Source organism: Zalophus californianus, chromosome 4 (assembly GCF_009762305.2).
Source record: "Zalophus californianus isolate mZalCal1 chromosome 4, mZalCal1.pri.v2, whole genome shotgun sequence".
NCBI classification, from domain to species: Eukaryota; Metazoa; Chordata; class Mammalia; order Carnivora; family Otariidae; genus Zalophus; species Zalophus californianus.
This window is the reverse complement of record NC_045598.1, coordinates 96,299,362-96,315,178: the sequence shown is the minus strand read 5'-3', so window position 1 is coordinate 96,315,178 and position 15,817 is coordinate 96,299,362. Positions and strand designations below refer to the sequence as shown.

The 15,817-nt window shown below is 41.5% G+C and overlaps 1 non-coding gene across 1 annotated transcript; it reads left to right on the top strand.

The window, feature by feature from the left end:
- The first annotated feature begins 14,247 nt into the window (after window positions 1–14,247).
- On the top strand, window positions 14,248–14,354 carry LOC113917161. The gene has a single exon (XR_003518147.1). It is a non-coding gene; the product is annotated as a U6 spliceosomal RNA (small nuclear RNA).
- The last annotated feature ends 1,463 nt before the right edge of the window (window positions 14,355–15,817 follow it).

The following is a 15,817-nucleotide window of genomic DNA, read 5'->3' as shown; positions in this document are numbered from 1 at the left end:
TAAGGAGTAGTTCATTAATGTTTAGTTGCAATATGAAACTGAATCTATATCAATGAACTTTTCATACTCAGTTACATTGAAATCTATTGATCTATCTTGCTCTTTGAATAAATCTTTTACTCATGTGTGATTTTATAACATCAGGCATTGGTCATTTGGAAAATACTGGCTTACTGAGTTATGTAGATTTTCCAAGTGTTGGCACATTTCATTTTAACAATATCAAAAAATCATACTTGTTAATATTACCACCAATTTCATTAGAAAAGTCTTAAGTACTGGGAAGCTATCAAACTCAAGATGAAGGAAAAAGTTTTCCAAAATTTTTCACTTTTTTCTTAAAGCTCAAATTTTGTCCTTGGCTACAAATATGGTAGTCACTGAAAGGACAGGCTTGCTTGTTCATTTTCAAAAGTTTGACTTCCAAATACCCAATTCTCAATAACTGGCTTGCTAATCAGTCCTTCTTTCAAGTGAAAATGGTGTTGCATGAAACAAGAGTGGCTAGTTCAGCTTGCAACTCAAATAACCACACATGAGTTTTGCCTACAGATAATCATCATGCTCTAGGATGCAGCAGAAGTGTTTTCTGGGTACTTCCAATCTTGACACACAGAATTTTCTAAAAATGTGTATTTAAGGGTCAACAACACTTTATGGACCATTGCAATGCTTGTGTTTACCAAGCTCTGTTAAGAATTGGGTATTTCACAGAGGCTAAACAAGAATAATAGGATAGAACACAGACATCAACTTAAAAGCACATACAAAGCAAAATAAAAAGAGGCACAAATTATTACAGTCCCACCTCCTCCCTGGCACTTGTTCAATTCTCTAGCCTATGGAGTCTGGAGCCCCTTGGGCCTCTCTGCCTGGAACGCTCCCTACTGTACCACCCTCGCTCCCTTAGCCTGGACCTGCCTAGCGTGTGCTCAGCGGGTTTCAGCTTGCACACCATGTCTTCCATGAAAACGCTCCTACTCAAAATTCTGCCTAGGAATCTTCCTATGTGCTCCTGTGACATCTCAACTTCTCTTATTACTTCTGTGCTTGTTTACTGATCTTCCTGACAAATGGAGTCTTAAACGCGGGACCTTGTTTATCTTCCTTACTCATCTAGGTCTTTCCCACAGTTGTCTCCCCAGCACCCAGAACGTATTAGATGCTCTATAAATATTTATGGAATGAATAAGTGAATCGATGAGTGAGTGAATAAATCAGGAGCCTGTAGGTACTGACAAGCCACAGCCTAGGGGGAATAACCTGGGCTGTGTGGAGGGGTCAGCAAAGCCCATTGGAAGGTGAAGTTCTGTGCAAGCCTATGAAGGCAGAAGGCCCCAGACTGGCAGGGGCCAAGGATGCCAGATTAGACAGTTGATACCTTTTCAGTGGGACGTGGAAGGATTTGTATTGCCGGAGGGAGGTATCTATTCTGGGTAGTAACTGGTTTCCTGAGTATTCCAACTGCTGCTGGGACAGCATGCTTCTTCCAAGCCTGGGCCGTCGTGTGTTGTGGTGAATGTAGGAGCAGAACTGCAGCTCTGTGCGGCAGTGGTGGGGGCTGGAGTGGAGTGCAGGTGCCCTACAAGGCGGGCCTAGCTCTGCCAGCTGAAGCACTGTGTGATGGGAGGGATGCGGCCAACCCTTGGCCATGTGACAGGAGCACCATCTGTACTCTGGGCGCTTCGATTTTGCAGCTGCCACAGCCTACTCAGGCAGATCTGACACAGCTTAGCGGATAGCTTTTCCAGGAGGTTCATAAATTTCCAATCTGCTGTGCTACGTTTTCCCCTACAACTACCACCAACCAAATGTTAATTTGGATTCAAGACCTGAAGGGTAATCGGCAAACGTATGGGCTCATCCCAGAATTGGAAAGGACGCTGGGGCTCAGATAGCCCTCTGAATGGACTGTTCTTGGAAGAAACATAGACATACGCACACATATACACATGTAATTGTCAAATCTTTGCTAGTGTGTCTGTCTTTACACATAGATGTATTCCCCACACGTGGCAAGTAAATTGAACTTTCATTATTTTCAATCTAATATTTAGTTCAAAATTAATGCAATCTTTAATGTTACTTTAAGGAATTCTGCAATGACTATTCCTTTTGCCAAAGTAAAAATAAGACCCTCGATTTGTCTTTTATACAAATTGTATATAAAAGCACATAAACTTATATTTGTATGTCTGTGTCTTCTGTTGAGGATCATATCTCTTTTTGAAAATGTGGAAAACGTTGGCTCCAACTAGCTTTAAGGTTTCCATGCCTATTGAAAAGACAGGGGAAAAGGTTGAGTTCTACACACAAGGTAGCTGGCACTAAGATTTCTTCTTTATTGTTATCCATACAACATTATCCGCACAACAAAAGACAGAAATGCAAAATTGTACAGCATGTGGGGATGAAGTGCATTTTAAATACAGCTTTTTGATATCTTTGTACCCATGGAGGTTAAAAATATTTATTGGGGTGCCTGGCTGACTCAGTCAGAAGAGCATGTGACTCTTGATCTGAGGGTCATGAGTTTGAGCCTCACATTGGGTGTAGAGGTTACTTAAATAGATAAAACCTCAAAAAAATACTCATTAATTGAAGAAATAGGGGACTTTGTTGCTCTTCCTGAACAAAATCTCATTATGGAAAAGACAAGTTTAAGATTATACAATAGAAATTATCCAGGATGCTTGGAGTGACCCTAATTCCTGCTCTGTTGGACCGAAATGACCATTCCTCCCCACATGTCCATATTAGTTAAGTGACTTTTCCTAGAACTAGTTTTTCAAATGATATTGAGTGTAACTTTGGGTAGTAATACTACCTTACAGTAAGTAAATATCCAAGTTCATACGACGGTGTGGAGGTAGACACCAGTTAATTTGGGCTTTAGAGAATCTGGGTGTACCCCTATAATTGTGAGCCAGCAGAAAAGTGAGTGTATTTTCAGGTTCTTGGAGGAATTTGTAGAAGTGAGTATTTTTTTCTCTGAGACTCATCTCCACGCTGGTGCTCCTGATGGAAGAGCCCCGAATGGTAGAAGTTCTTTAACTGTATAAGGATGCTCTAGTTCAGCAGTGGATGGCAGCATCTGTGTCTAATCTTGCATCCTCAGCACCTAATGCAGAGCAGGCACAGTACAGGCGGCTTGGGGAGCAAATGAATGCAAGAACAAATGACTAGATGGAGACTGGTTTAGGCTGTGACAGCACCATGCCGCACTCTCTAAGCAGGGGAGAGGCAATAAGCGGACAAATTCTCTTCAATTAACATGAAGGAGATCACACGGGTCTTTTTTCACATTCCTGGCAGCAGGCAGGGGTCAAGACACTTGACTCAGACAGGATCAATCATAAGTTTTTCTTGGCTTGAGATGCAAACTTTGGGAAAGGTGCTCGCCTCTTCACTCTTGAGTTGCCAAATGAAAAGATGTGACTTCTGGGTGGCTGTGCCCGCTGGTTACCTGGAGAAAGCAGTGTGGGTAGTAGGTAAGAATGTAGCTAACCCACAAAACGAGGAATGGAGAGCTGGTAGTGGAGAGAGATGGCACCTGAACTTTGGAACCAGCTGTTCTTATAGTCCTGGTGCTTTAGGAGGAGCTGGTTAGGTGGCCCAACAATCTTTAGATTAAGCTATTTGAACTGAGTTTCTGTCACCTGCAACCAATTGGCTCTAGATAATTATTTTGCATCTTTGATTATCAAGTCATGAACATACACTCTTTTTATAAAATAAGAACCCCCCCCCCCACAAAAGTGAACGTACACATATCCACAGACCCATACCTAGGTCAAGGGCTCCATTTCCCTGATTTCTGTGATAAGGACAGTGAGCTCAGGGATCACCCTCACTTGGCTTCATTACCCAGGTTTGTAAATTCCAATCTGGGGAGTGGGCAGGAATCAGATAGCCGCTGCTAAATGCCACTATATCTTTGTAGAGAGAGGATGGCTAATCTTCTGTAAAATCCAAATTGAACAAATTTGAGGACAAACAAACCAGAAAGCTGCCATCTAGAATCTTCTTCCTTTGTATGGGAAAGCTTCCTGACTCGATGGCCTTAGTAAACAGCTTTGGAATCTTCCCACTCATGACAGCACTTGTCTTTTTATTTTTTTAATGAAGAATGTTGAGGAATAGAAGTTTTAAACTTTGTTCATCTTCTTCCAAATGTCTTTGGCTCTTGCAGGTCTTTTGCATTTCTATATAAACTTTGGAATGAACTTGTCGATTTCTACCAAAAAAGTGTGCTTTTTAAAAAATTCAGATTGCATTGAATCTAGGATCAATTTGGGAAGACATGACATCTCAACAATGTTGAGTCTTTTGATCCATGATTTATTTAGATCTTTCATTTCTTTTTTTTAAAGATTTTATTTATTTATGTATTTGAGAGAGCGAGTGAGCATGAGAGAGAGAGAAAGAGAAAGAGCACAAGCAGAGGGGAGGGGTAGAGTGAGAGGCAGACTCCCTGCTGAGCAGGGAGCCTGATGCGGGACTGGATCTCAGGACCCTGAGATCATGACCTGAGCCTAAGGTAGATGCTTAACCGACTGAGCCACCCAGGCACCCTAGATCTTTCATTTCTTTCTGCAATGTTTCATAGTTTTCAGTGTACAGGACTTACACATATTTTGTTAACTTTATCCATTGGTACCTTAAACTCTTGATACTATGGTTAAGTGGTATTTTAAAATTCCAATTCTCAGTTATTCATTGCTATTTATAGAAATAGATTTGATTTTTGGGGCGCTTGGGTGGCTCAGTTGGTTAAGCGACTGCCTTTGGCTCAGGTCATGATCCCGGGGTCCTGGGATCGAGTCCCACATCGGACTCCCCCTGCTCTTTGGGGAGCCTGCTTCTCCCTCTCCCTCTGCCTGCCACTTCCCCTGCTTGTGCTCTCTCTCTCTCTCTGACAAAGAAATAAATAAAATCTTTTTAAAAAAAAAAGAAATAGATTTGATTTTTGAATATGTATCTCATATCCTGCAACATTGCTAACGTCACTTATTAGCTCTGGAAACTTTTAAGGTAGATTTCTTAGGATTTTCCATAGGCATGAACATGTCATCTGTGAATAACGGTAATTTATTTCTTCCTTTCTAATTTGTATGCTTCTTCGTTATTTTTCTTTCTTGATTGCACTAGTTTGGAATTCTAGCATAATGGTGAATAGAAGAAGTGAGAGTGGACATCTTTGTTTTGTTTCTGATATTTGAGTATGTTGTTAGCTGTAGGTTTTTCATAGATGCACTTTATCAGGTTGAGGAAGTTTTCCTCTATTCCTACTTTGTTATTTTTTAAAATCATGTATGGGTGTTAAATTTTGTTAGATGTTTCTTCTGTATCTATTGAGATGATCATATAGTTTTTTCTTTAATTATGTTAACATGCTAAATTACAGTTTGATTTTTGAATGTTAAACCAATTTCGCATTCCTAGGATGAGCCCCACTGGTCATAGTGTATTAATTTCAAATTGTTATTGAATTAAATTTGCTAATATTTTATTAAGAATTTTTACCTTGGGGTACCTGGCTGGCTCAATGGGTAGAGCATGTGGTTCTTGATATTGTGGTCATGAGTTTGGGCATAGAGATTACTTTAAAAAAAAAAAGAATTTTTACATTTCTGTTCATGAGGGATATTGGTCTACAGTTTAACTTTCTATCTTTTTCTGTTTTTGATATCAAGGTGATGTTGGCCTCATAAAATGAGATGGGAATTGATATTTTTCCTCCATTTTTTTTTCCTGAAAGAGTTTGTATAGGATTGGCTTTCTTTCTTTCTTTCTTTCTTTCTTTCTTTCTTTCTTTCTTTCTTTCTTTCTTTCTTTCTTTCTTTCTTTCTTTCTTTCTTTTTCTTTCTTTCTTTCTTTCTTTTTCTTTCTTCTTTCTTTCTTTCTTTCTTTCTTCTTTCTTTTTTTCTTTCTCTTTCTTTCTTCTTTCTTTCTCTCTTCTTTCTTTCTTTCTTCCTTTCTTTCTTTCTTTCTTTCTTTCTTTCTTTCTTTCTTTCTTTCTTTCTTTCTTTCTTTCTTTCTTTCTTTCTTTTGATTTTATTTATTTATTTGTCAGAGAGAGAGAGCACAAGCAAGGGGAGAAGCAGGTAGAGGGAGAAGCAGGCTCCCTGTCGAGCAAGGAGCCTGATGCAAAACTCGATCCCAGGACCCTGGGATCATGACCTGAACCCAAGGCAGATGCATAAACGACTGAGTCACCCAGCCATCCTGACATTATTTCTTTCCTAAATGTTTGAAAGAATTCACCATTTGACCTGGAGTTTTCATTATGGGAAGATTTTAGTTATAAATTACTTTTCTTTGATGTAGATATTTTCATATTTTCTATTTTTCTTGTGTCATTTTCATAACGTATAGCTCTCAAAATTTTTTTCCCTTTCAACTAAGTAGTCAAATTAATTGGCACATAGGTGTTTGTAATATCCCTTTGTTATTTTTTAAATGTCTTTAGGATCTATAGTGATATCACCTCTTTCATCTTTCACGATATTGGTAATTCTCTCTCCCTCTGGAGTTGGATTATTAGAGTGAATGATGTGGGAAGATAGGAAGTAGGAAGTGGCAGACACAGGATGAGAATGCTTGCAATTGTAAGCATGGGGGGGTGCAGTTATGGGTAACAACAAGGAATACAGCCACGTGAGTGGGTGGCTGAGGTGTGGTTGAAGACAAAGTCATTTCAGAAGAGGAGGTCAAGTTGCTGAGAGGCCAGAGTGTTGGAAGGAAATCTGAGAATAATAATGGGAGGTGTAGTGGGGAAGAAGACAGTGAGCCCGGTGTGAGAGGAAACCCTGGGAAGTGTATTCTGGCATGAGAGTCAAAGGAGCTGGGCAAGGAGTGGGGATCTTAGGGAAGGCGTGGGGAACAATGCCTGGAAATGATAATGAGATGTGGGGAAGACTCTTCCCCTCTCCAAGGCCCAGAGGGAAAGCTTCAGAGGAGGTCCTGTTCTCAGGTAGAGCCAGGTATCCACCACTGCAGGAAGATGAACCAGCTGTTCAGAGAAGAGGTGAGGATCTACGGTTGATGGCTGAGGGCAGCTGAGTCCCAGTGGACACAGGGGAAGAATTGAGGATGGGAGTGTGAAAAAAGGGAATGTATCACCTACAGGAGGATGGGAATCTGGGTTCTTAGGGGGTGGTCTGGGGTCTTGGCTCTGTGTGGTCAAGGCCGGGAAGGATGGTGGCTTGGTGGGATCCACCCTGCTGGCACTGTGCTGGGGAGCCTGTGAATGTCAAGGGGAGCTAGCTCTTGGGTCTCCCTGCTGGTGGCGGAGTTAATGAACATTTGCACTGCTTGCTGGCGTTAAATGCTGTCCTCCTTGTTTCTCCTATTTGCTTTCTGTCACAGACATTAAAAATATATATTAGTCTTCATTTTGTCTTTGAGATCTCCCAGAGAGAAAGATAGGAAATTAATGAGGTCTCAGTGTGCCCAAAAACATTCACTGATGACACACATCATGACCATCCTTACCTTCCTGCCTCAGATTATCCCACACAGGAGATGGTCTCTTGCCAGGCTGGCACCCACTGCAGACCTGTTTTCTGGCTGGGACTGGCCTGTCTCACTTTCCTGTAGTTGGTCTTGTCTGTCTGCACCTTCCCTTCGTGTCCCATAAATAATAAGTCCACAGACTGATATGTGTATTCCTGCAGGACACAAGCCCTGTCCCTTCTCCTCCCATAATGACTGCATCATCCTGAAACTCAGTAATTTACACTAATTCTACATGGTCCTCCCTGACATTGATCCAGACATTCCTAGCTCCTTGGTCCAGCGGTCCCAGTCTACAAGGGGGGGGGTTCCCCCAACTGTTCTCACTAGATCTTTTAGATGCAGGTTTGAGAGGACACCACTCAAGAGTTTCCCAGATCCCCACCACTTCTGGGGAAGGCTTCCAACCTCTTTCTCTGATCTTACCTCACTTTTTATGTTAGGTTTCACTGGGGGCAATTCACTCTTTCTGATCTAGTAACATGTAAAACACATTTCTCCATTTCCATCATTTTCTTTATGTTAACCTATCCGATCTTCTGAGATCTCAACTTTCCTTCAAAGGAAATCTGTCTCTTTCTATAGTTTACTTGGCCTTTATTTTTGTTTTAATCACTCCTCTATTCATGTCCTGAGTATAAGAATGAGGCATGTTTTTCAAATTACTTTACTTCTTCCTTGATTTCTTGAGGAAATCTGATCCCTACAGTCAGAAGATTTCATAACACGATTTTTATATTACCTTCTTATTCTTTGATTTTGAAATAATTTCATTGAACTATTTTTCTAACACAAGAAGATGCTATATTGTCTTTAAAGTAAGATTCTTCATTCATCTTGGTTCTTTCAGTAATAAACTGTCACTCTACAATGGGTGAAGCCACAGTTTGGGTCTCTGAATCTCCAAGCCATACTTGGGGTTTATGTCAACAAATCAGAGCTAACTCGGGACCACATGGAGCCTCCTGAGCCTGTGGCAATGCCACAGAAGTTAAGTTTGGTACTTTCACAATCTAGTCTTTTGGCACCGAGGGCAATTTGAAACGGTCTATAAGAGACCCAAATGCAAGGCAGCTGATCTTGTACTTGTTTGTGTATGCCTGGTGCAACAATTTAAAGCTGAAACCACACGGATGCTCTACAGTGATACGTGTCTTAGCTATGTCAGCGCGTGTGAGGAAATGAGGACCCCACGCCCTGTGGCTTTGGTATAAACTGGCACAACCATCCTGGAGAGCAAAGTTGTTGTACTTGGTGAAATTAAGTGTTCATCTACCCTTCAACACAGTAGCTGCTTTCCAGAGAAATTCTCATGTAAGGAAATACTGAAGCATTGTTCCTGGTGAGGAGCTGGAAGCAACCAAGCATCCTCCATTAAGGGGTGGGTAAGTCAAGTGCAGCCTAAGAAATATAAGCCTGCTGCTAGATGCTACATGCTAAAATGAGATGATTATAATGCAACATGGATGCATCTTCAAATCACAGGGTTGAATGAAAAAAGAAAGAGAACGAGCTTCTAGCACAACACTATATGCAGCTTAAAATCATATACATGAGGGGTGCCTGGGTGGCTCAGTGGGTCAAGTGTCTGCCTTCAGCTCAGGTCAGGAACCCGGGGTCCTGGGATGGAGCCCCGCATCGGGCTCCCTGCTCGGTGGGGAGCCTGCTTCTCCCTCTCCCCCTCCCCCTGCTTGTGTTCCCTCTCTCGCTGTGCCTTCCTCTGTCAAATAAAGAAATAAAATAAAATAAAAGTCATATACATGAAGCTCACTGCATATTTTACAAGCATATTTATATTTCCAAGGACATATAGCAAATACTGTAGAATGGGTTTGTTTTGGGGAGGAGGGAGTGAGAGCAGAAATCAGAGATTGTAGTAAACTTGTCTTTTTATTCTGATGTTTTGACAATGGGGCCTTGCTGACCCCAGGGCTAGCTATTTAATTGCTAGCGAGAGGAAACAACTCACCAGGGAGTGTACCTTTCATATGCAAATCAACTAATCCAGACCTCTGGTCACACAGGGGTTAGCTCCCGGACAGCAAGGGTAGGTAGCGACCTTCCCTACTCCCCAGGGCCTCTTGCAATTCTTCAAACTAGTCGGTCCTGTGCCTGCTGACCCAGCTTGCCTTGCTTTCCCATGAAAACCACAACGAAGACTCTTGCTTACGTTGTCCCTCTGCTCCCTCTGCCTCCTGACCAACGCCCGTGCCTTCCTGTTTGGCCCTGCATGGCATGGCGTGCCTCCTGTTTTTAAGGATCTGTGAGTACAAAACTTTTTCCTTCATGATAGTCATTTCCATGTCTGTGTATCCTACCATATCTGATTAAATAAACCTCAGGTAAATTTTAAAACAGGGATAAATAAAACGAAGAGCAGAGAGGGGTCTTGCTTGGACCATTGTGAAAATGAGTCATGTAAAGGAAAGCTTCTTGGATCTCCTGTCCCCTCACATTACCTCAAGACTGCACTCTGCATTGTAGAGTGACAGTTTTTGTGTTTTTCCCACATCAAGCAATTCTCAGGTTCTCCAGACACCAGATGGGTGTCCGATAATTCAGTTCAGCTCTGACACTGTCGACCTGGAGATAGTGTCGGATCACACAGGTTATGGCTCAGTCCCACAAGACTGTCCCCTGCCCCCTCCCTCACTTCAGACACCAATTGTAAGTCCAGGTTGTAGCTTATGCTTCTGACTGATTTGCTGTGAATGGGAAGTTCCCACAATCTCCTCCTCAGTTTCCATTAATTTGCTAGAGCAGCTCCTAGAACTCAGGAAAACATGTTACTTACTAGATTACCAGTTTATTATAAAAGGGTGTAAGTCAGGAACGGCCAGTTGGAAGAGATGCCTGCGACAAGGTATGAGGGAAGGGGGTGCAGGCTTCCAGGCCCTCCCTGGGCCCCACTCTCCCAGCACCTCCACGTGTTCACCAACTGGGAAGCTCTCTGAGCTCGGTCCTTTTGGGTTTTTATGGACACTTCATTGCAGAGGCGTGATTGCTCAAATCATTGACATTAGGGGTTAACTCAACCTCCAATCCCTGTACCTTTCCTGGAGGTTGGGGGTTGGAGCTGAAAGTACCAACCCCCTAATCACGTGGTTGGTCTCCCTGGCAACCAGCCCCCTTCCTTTGGGACTTTCTGAAAGTCACCCTCTGGTATGGTTGAAAGGGGCTTATTATGAATAACAAGAGACACCTTATTACTTGGGAAATTCCAAGGGTTTTAGGAGCTCAGTGCCAGAGGAGGGGGACAAAGACCAAATACATATTTCTTCTTATAAACCACAGTATCACAGGTCATGAACTGAGAAGTATGATTAAGTCAAACTTCTGCACCCAAGAACCCAAAGAGAACACCACCACCAAAGAAACCCCCCAAAGCAGGTCCTAACTCCATTCTCTGCAATGTGCTTGTCCTGATGCTTTGAAGCAGATTGTCCAGAGCTCACCAGGTAAGCCAGTGGTTCTAGCTATGTACCTGCAACACTAAGTTTGGGTTAAATTCCTTTCCTGCAGGATTCCTCAGAGTCTTTGGTATAGTGGACATCTCCAGGAGGGCCACATAATACGAAGCATTTCTGAAACATACTTTTTGGGAAGGATTTATTTTTGTGTCAATCTAGTGTTCCGTGAATCCCAGTTTGAAGACCGGTGTGCTAGAGGAGGATACACTGATGGTTGAAATGAACTCAAATTGTGGGGACTTCAGGAAGTCATCTGGCCAATCTTCAGCTTTCATTAAGGGAGGTGTTATAACACATACATTGACGCAACTCAAGATACATACAAAACTGGAAAGACCAAACTAGGACCTTGGTCTTCCATTACGCAGGAAGGATAGCATTCAATCACATGATGGCATTCTAGCCTATTTTCGCTAAGTGCATTTTATGGTATATTTGTGACAAAATTTCTGATTTTTTGAACACAATAAATACAGACTAGTTAGCTTATATGGTCGGAAGTTAACCTGTCTTTACACAAATGCCCTAAACTGTAAGCTCAATCAGAGTTAAATATTCACCTTTATGGACACTCTTCTGTTTGTCATTTCTCTACTGATAATGATCCCCACGTCATATTTTGGAGGTTAACTTTCTATTTTTTTTCATTTCTATCTGCTTGGGATAATCCCAAAGACAAGAAGACTTACATTGAAATATTAGTCCTATCCACAGCAATAACTCACTGTTTTCTTAAGTTTTTGGGAAAAAAGAAATTATCAGGAAAATCCTATATGAATGTCAGAATTAGTGGCATTAATACATGTGAAGTGCTTGGAACAGTACTTAGCACAAAATGAATGCTATATAAAAATGTTTGTTACATGGATGAAATAAAGCAAGTCATCTAGTCTCCGGTGAATACAAATTCCACAGGGGATGCTGAGAGAATAGGCAGTTTTCTCCTTATTAGAGTAAAGAAAGAAGTAAGAATCATTCGATTCTGAGTTTATATATTTTTTTCAACCAAGGAAAAAACTCCCAACAATCCCAAAGCTTCAAATAAAATGAGTTTCCTTGAACAAGACTGGCTATTACTTGGACAGAAAAATCAAATGGTTTTCATTACTCACCGCCAGAGTAACCACATGATTCAAGGGTATAAATATTGCCTATTAATAGTGAGTTGCCGCCCGGCTCTCTTATTTTGAAGATGTTGGCTCAGCCAGCTTTACAAACCACATCTTCCAAAGAAGTTACATTTTTTTTTCCATTTGTCTGAATTGACATTGGGTGGGGAGCTTCTGGAATTTACCTTATAAAATCTTGTAAGCTGCGTCCTACATATCTTCCTCAGTAAATTCTAGCCCAAGACTCCTCGGTTCTTGACTGTTGTATGTTTACGGCGTAACTAGAGATTGAGAGGGAAGAAAACTCCAGGGGTCATGTTCTGTACAAATATAAAGATTTATGGAATGTTGAAAAACTGGACTGGGAATATAAAAATCATCATGTAAATCAGTTATTTCCATTATTTTCACTTTCACCTGGGAACTTTGACACCCTAAGACTTTTGATGACAAGTTTTAATATAGAGATGTTGGGAGACGGGGAGGCAAGGTTTGATGAATATTTTATTCTGCACCCAAAAAAGGCATTTTTGAACCACCAATTCTTTCTGTGAGGAAAAAAAATCTGCTTTACCAAAGGAAACATATTTCAGAGAGAATAATTTAGGGATTCCAGGGACCTCAGAAACCATGAAAAGAAGCAAAACAGAGTTGTATAGTGACCACAAAGCCCCTCATTGCCTTGGAGAGAAAATAGCAAATGCATTTGGTAATGAAAATTAATTTTAATATGTCAAGTTTTACCTCTGTGCATCTTGCTTATTTTTTTTTCATGTTTAATGTTTTATGGAGCGAGTCCTGCAAAAAAAGTCTTTCTTATGTGCAGATTTCAAAAGCCTTTAAGGAGAGAGTAGTCTTCTGTCTCACAAATCTAGGGCCAACATTCCATTTCTCATACGATACCAAATGTGCTTTGTAATTTAAAGAAGTTTAGAATTTGTGTAGCTCTTCTTAAACATAAATGAGATATAGTCTTAAAACTAGGGATTTGCAATCTTTTTTGGAGATGGCACACTCAATTGGTTGATTTGGTATCTCTGTCTCATGCCATGCCACTTAAATCCTTCATTGAAATGCTGATATTTTTCAAGTTTGGTTGGTTTGGATAGTCCCCCTTGATGGGCTATTAAAAAAACTTCATTGCGTGCTGCCTGGGTAGCTCAGTTGTTAAGCGTTTGCTTTCTGCTCACGTCATGATCCCAGAGTCCAGGGATCGAGCCCCCTGTCCGGCTCCTTGCTCCGCGGGGAGCCTGCTTCTCCCTCTCCCACTCCCTCTGCTTGTGTTCCCTCTCTCGCTGTGTCTCCCTCTGTCAAATGGATAAAATCTTAAAAAAACAAAAACAAAAACAAAAACACTTCATTGCAATTATTGCTTATATCCCGAGTAGTTCCAAGATTAAAACTGGATAGGACTGAGCTACTTAAAATCAAGACTTTCCCTACTTATTCGCATTGGGGATCTGATTGTGGGTATTCTGGTTCTTCATTAGCAAAACTATTTCAACTGAACTTCAAGTGCAGAGCTATTCTGTCTGAACATTTCTGCTATACTGGAGACTTTTCCTTCCCTTTAAAATCTTGTGCTACTATTTTGACTTTTAACAGCAACAAGACATTTGTAATATTTTTTTAAAGCCTTAAAAACTAAGATTTTCCCTTGATTCTAAGACTCCCCTAATCAATTAATGGAAACTTGTTGGGGAACTGTACTTCTCAAATATGAGATATTCTCCCAATTTCAGAAAAGTTAAATTGTGGGGAATAAAGTATGTCTTATAAAAAATATGGTGTATGTACCGACATGGAAACATGTTCGAGATATATTTTTAAGTCAAAGAAGCAAGTTGCAGGGCAGTATGTTAGCCCGTATAACCGACAGGCCCCATATGTACACAGTGGAAGTATATTCTTGTTCACATTGGCTAGCCTTAGTCAGATGACCACATCGACCTGTAAAGCATGCTGGGAAATGTATTCTCCATGTGCTCTCAGGAGGAAGAGAGAACACAAATTTTATTCTAGCTGTCTCTAATACATGTGTTTATGCATGTATGTATGTATGTGTTCATGTGTCTTATCTTCCTTAAATATATGGAAATGTTGGCTGTGTTAGTCAAGGTTCTCCAGAGAAACAGAACAAACAGGGGCTTGTGCTCCCTTTGGCAGCACATATACTAAAATTGGAACAATACAGAGAAGATTAGCATAGCCCCTGCATAAGGATGACTTGCAAATTCATGAAGCATTCCATAAAAAACAAAAACAAAAAATATATATACATATATAATTTCTTATGAGGAATTGACTCACGCAGCTATGAAGGTGAGAAGCCCCACGATCTGCCATCTGTAAGCTGGAGACCAAGGAAATCCTGTGATGTAATTCTGTCCGAGGCTGAAGGCTGGAGAACCAAGGGAGCTCAAGATGGTGTAAATGCTAATCTGGGGGCAGGAAAAGATGAAATGGGATGTCCCAGCTCAATAGTGGGGCAGAAAAAAAAAAAAAAAGGGAGGCAAATTCCTGCTGCTTCTACATTTTCCTCTATTCAGGCCCTCAGTGGATTGGATGGTGCCCACCCACATTAGAAGGACAATTTACTGAGTCCGTGGATTCAAATGCTAATCTCATCTGGAAGTGTCCTCACATAGAAAGATGGAATAGAAATGAATGGAATTACCTATCATGACTTCCTCAAGCTGATGGAATAGAGGAAACTTTTTATTGTTTAGTAATGTCTTCAAAAATATATATTACTTTTGGAAGCAGAAAAAAATTGGTTGTTTGTTCAATAATGCAGAAGGCTGTAAGGACCCAGCAGTGAAAGGGAAAGACCTATCTGCAGTTCCTGAGGCTTGGCATCTGGTTACGACTGCAAACATGTTCACTTATTTTCAGGCACTTGTTTTTCTGGTCACTGTTGATTGGGAAGGAAATATCAGGGTTAGTCTTCCTTCAAACTCATTAAGGTTAGGAGCCACCTACTCCTAGTTCAGTGATCTTGGACAAGTCACTTATCCTAGGATTTTTCAACCTCAGCACAGTCAACCTTTGGGGTCAGATAATTCTCTGTTGTGGAGCCGTCCAGGGTGCTGTAGGATGTGCAGCACCACCCCTGCCTCCTCAGCCTGGGTGCCAGGAGCACACACAACCCCCTCCCCCAGTTGTGACAGCCAAAATGTCTTTAGGCATTGCTACCTGTCCCCTGGGGGTCAAAATCACTGTTAAGAACCACTGACTTAACTCCTGTGAATTTCAGTGTCCTCCTTTGTAGATGGGGCTAATAGTACTTTTGTGGTATAATAGGTAAGGGAAGCAACATTGGCTTTTATAAGAAACAATCCCCACATCTCCGTGGCTTAGCACAGTAGAAGTTTACTGTTCTGCTTATGTCCTACCAATGTGAGTATTTGTGGTCAGGTGCCTTTCTCTGTGGAAAAACTCAGGGACTGGGCTCCTTCCATCCTGTGAGCCATACTGTGTGCCCGCCTCTATCTAGGTCCTGGGAGTTCTCTCCAGTTCAGCTAAGAGATGGGAAAAGAGACAGGTCACAACAGGTGGGAGATTATTATGGGCCAGGCCTGGAAGCAGCCATGTTTTTCCCGCTTATATTCCATTTGCCAGGGTGTGGTCACTTGGAGACACTTGACCGCAGGGGAGGCTGGGACGTGCAGTCTCGCTGTGTTCCCAGGAGCCAGCCAGTTTCCTCATACAGGTTTGGGC